Below are 3,904 nucleotides of genomic sequence, written 5' to 3'. Positions count from 1 at the left end.
CATAACTAAAAAACTGTTGAGTAGATAGAGATAGCCGGTTCAAAAACCACCTCCACCTCCCTCTACTGCGCATGTGTGAAAATTGTGTCAGTCAGCCGCAGACGCAAGCGCGTAATCGCAGCTCGCTGGCCTGCGACCAGCTGGTCAGCCGGCCTGCGGCCGACTGACGCCATTTGTGATGATGCAAATATATTTATGTAGTATAATAATAATAATAATAATAATAATCGTCGCCATCTTGGAAGTTTGAAAGTCGGCGGCGGTCATTTTTGTTTAATGGTAAATTGGCGCCAAATTTAAATTATTTCAAAATTAATATTTGAAATTAGTCGGCCATGTTTGTTTGTTAAAAAAAATGGCGCCAAAATTTTAATTTATTTAAAAATTAATATTGGGTGTAATGTTGGTAGCGCCGATGTCGTCACAAATTCCGCCTAAATTCTCACGTTAGATGGCGCCACGGTCTGCAAACTTTTCGCTAGATGGCGCTGCCGTCAGCGCAGCCGTCAATCAAAGATGGCGCTGGCCTCCATTTTTTTTTTTTAAACACACCCCCCGCCCGTTTGCGAATATGCAACCAAGAAAACAAGTAGTAGTAGTAGTAGTAGCTTTTTGGGGTTGTGAAATTTTTGGTTTTTGGGGTTGTGAAATTTTGAATATATGATTTTTGAAATGTGCAATTGTGAATACATGAAGTATATATACAATACATGCTGTATTGAGTTAAGCAAAATATCAGAAAATCATCGCGCTTGTCACTAATAACTAATAAAGGAAAGTCATTATTTTATCGATAAGGAAAAAAAACCTAGTATATGTAGTTTTTTATTTTTGTAATGTTGTTTGCCTAACTTGTCTGTTGCGCACCAAGTTTATTTTGTTATTTGTTTAAAATATAATGCAAAAAAAGTTGTTGTTGTTGTTGTTCCTTCCATGGGGAGTCGAACCTCAGGTAGGTAGAGTGGATAGTGCTGTCTATTTTGGAAACCTGAAAAAAATCATAAATTAGTTTTTTAAATAGAGGTGAACATGACACTTACCAAAAAATTTTACATTAATCTTCGTGAACAATACGTTCGAAATTAAAAATGTGGGCATCATGTTCCTGATTTCCATTAGCTTGCTTACGTCCCATATAAATCAAATAAGATCCGAGTCCTTCCATTAGTGTCGTAATTATGGTATCATTCATAACTGCTGTTAGTCGTTTAGGTAAAAAAACTTTACCGACGTTGTCCAGATATGCTACCATCATAACCCCATGTTGTGTGTTTGCCTTGGTTAAATTGATGATTTTATATTTCTTGTTCACTTCCAAATCGTTGGCACTGACATATGTATCAGTATATTCACAGGCAGCAATTTTATTCAGATTTAATAGTTGATCAGCCATTACAGAATCCTTTGAAATTTAAATGCAAAAATACACAGCGGAGCACATACAACTTCTCACAAAGATAGTTTTAATAAAACTGGTGAAATGTGTAAAAAACGGAACTTTTATAATCAATTTTTGCGGTTAACAGATAACACGCTTTCCTAAAAAATAAAAATGAAATAAAATATGATTTAATACTAATTTTGTGGTTTACCTTATCGTAGGAATTTTGTGACGCACTTTTTGTTTGATAAAAATTTGATAAAAATTTTCCTAAAAAATTAAACACATTTTTAGCAATCAAATGTGGTAAACAAATTTAAAAAATTAAAGAATTTACCAAAAAAAGATTATTTATGTTGGTTTTAGAGAAGAATTCAGTAGTCTGAATCGGAAGAATTTGTGGATGAAGAACTTGTGCCGAAGTCAATATTTTCGATAAACTTACGATGCGTCTTTTTGGCACAACTTTTGTAGGTCTGAAGCTGAAATTAGATGTTTAAATTAGATGTTTAGAAAGAACGTTTTATTAAGTTGTAATATAAACTTACTGTAAACAAACACTGATGAATACACCAACTACACCAACTATCTTCTTCACGAGTATAATCTGTTAAATTTTCAACCAGGACTGCATTGTGTGTAATAATCTTTTTAAAAGATAATTTTTTCAATTGAATTAAGATGGGTTCTCGCGGACAATTAATGTTAAATATAGATAAAGTTTTAGGTCCCGCTTGTATGACACTCTTAGTAAACTCATCATATTCAAAGTAATTATTTTCATTAAAAAAGTACAGCTTTCCGTTTAAATATCTAAATGTCCTTGTTATTTTATTAGGAACACCTTCAAATAATTCGTTTGTTAAACCAGGAACATTATATCCAGAGATGCAACTAGATAATGTAATATATGTATTATCTCTGAGAAAAAGATAAATACCACCTGAGTAAGTTGTTATCGCTGCCGAAATTGGACTTGATATTTTAAATTCTTCGCTTATAGATTTCGGATAATTAGTTTTAAATCTAAAAGTAGATAATGAAAAAAATATAAACTTCAGCTTTTACAATAATTACTATATCATCTGTTGAGGGTTTATGATAAATTGTTGTAAATTCTTCAAAATCTTTTGGTAAAAAATGTTAACCGCCCAGTAATTAATTAAGGTTTTGGATATGAATTTTTACCTATTTCAATTAAACAAATCCACTTTTTTTATAAAAGATGTATAAATGTGTTTTAACTATTAGAAATGTATATATTGTTTGTAAACTATTGGATATAAATTTTTTGGGGAAAATGATTGTAACGATAAATTAATAATCAAATACAACTGGATATTTATAAAATTTTTGATTCATAAATTTACAAGAAAAAAACGTTAGACAGGAAATAAGATCACAAAAATAATCAGAATGAATATTATTTTTTATTATACATAAAACAAACTACATACTTAAACTAAAAAAGTCATACACCTAAATAAATTTTTAATTGCAGTTTTTAAGCCAAACCTAACGCTATGAACATCATAAAAAACGCTATGAACATCATAAAACGATCCAACATGTATGAGGTTTAATGTACCCATACCCAAATGTCAATTATACCCCGCTCCTCATCGGTGTCTATCGCGGCGGTCAAGCGCCCCACGGTAAAAATATCAAAATAACCTCCAAGGGATGGGGGCGGTTCCAGTCGCAGATAGATGTTAATAAGGGAAACCCACTCGAAGGTGCCCGCGGGAATTTGGGTGAGGAGGTGGTCCACCTCCTCTTCGGTTAACCCAGCGTGGTTAACAACCAAATCTGGGTTATAGTCCCCATAGTAACCTGCGGGATGTTCTGTAACAAAAGAAAGAGAAATTTAATAAATAGATTACATTAATTTATTAAGACTGATGATGAAGTGTTGTAATTAAATTTCAAACAATTGATTCGGAAAAAATTTAAAATAAAATAATGTAAAAATTATTTCTACTTACTAGACATGATGGTTGTGTTGACTGTTGATATTTCAATAAAAATTATTTCACACACTAAAAGTTGATCCCTTTATACTTTTTGTAATCTTAACTAGAGTGGAGAGGGCAGGTTAATGAAGTAGGAGAAGGAAACGAGATTAAAACTTTAAACGTTTATTTCGGTAAATTCTGAATTACATAATTATAAATAAACCGTACATTATTAAGACTACAGATACATATTTTAGTTTTTAAGTAATGATGCATACATAACGGAAGTTGTGGTTGCAATTTTGGACAAGAGTTTGCTTCCTCCAAATTGATGATCCTAGGGTAAAAGTCCTTTGAATCGAAAAATTGTCTTAAAAAATCCTCTTTAACGCTTCCTTTTACGTAAATAATATCGATAACATCATCGATAATATTTTCTTCTAGTATGTTATAAATATTTTCATAGTCGATATTTCCACTGTTGTAACGTAATAGATGATGATTTAATTCTAAATATTTCACTTGTTTTTTTACATCTGCACTTAGTTGACGAAACGGCACCGGTGAT

The 3,904-nt window shown here is 31.8% G+C and overlaps 1 long non-coding RNA gene across 1 annotated transcript; it reads right to left on the bottom strand.

Moving 5' to 3' along the window:
• Positions 1-809: 809 nt before the first annotated feature.
• Positions 810-1,733, bottom strand: LOC135267617 (uncharacterized). Its single transcript, XR_010336015.1, has 4 exons — positions 1,719-1,733; positions 1,593-1,651; positions 1,041-1,539; positions 810-988 (listed from the first exon to the last, which is right to left on the bottom strand). It is a non-coding gene; the product is annotated as an uncharacterized LOC135267617 (long non-coding RNA).
• Between the last annotated feature and the right edge of the window lie 2,171 nt (positions 1,734-3,904).

The sequence above is a fragment of the Tribolium castaneum genome, unplaced genomic scaffold (assembly GCF_031307605.1).
Source record: "Tribolium castaneum strain GA2 unplaced genomic scaffold, icTriCast1.1 ptg000061l, whole genome shotgun sequence".
In the NCBI taxonomy this organism is placed as follows: Eukaryota; Metazoa; Arthropoda; class Insecta; order Coleoptera; family Tenebrionidae; genus Tribolium; species Tribolium castaneum.
The sequence above is the reverse complement of the archived record's forward strand: the minus strand, read 5'-3'. Positions and strand labels throughout refer to the sequence as shown.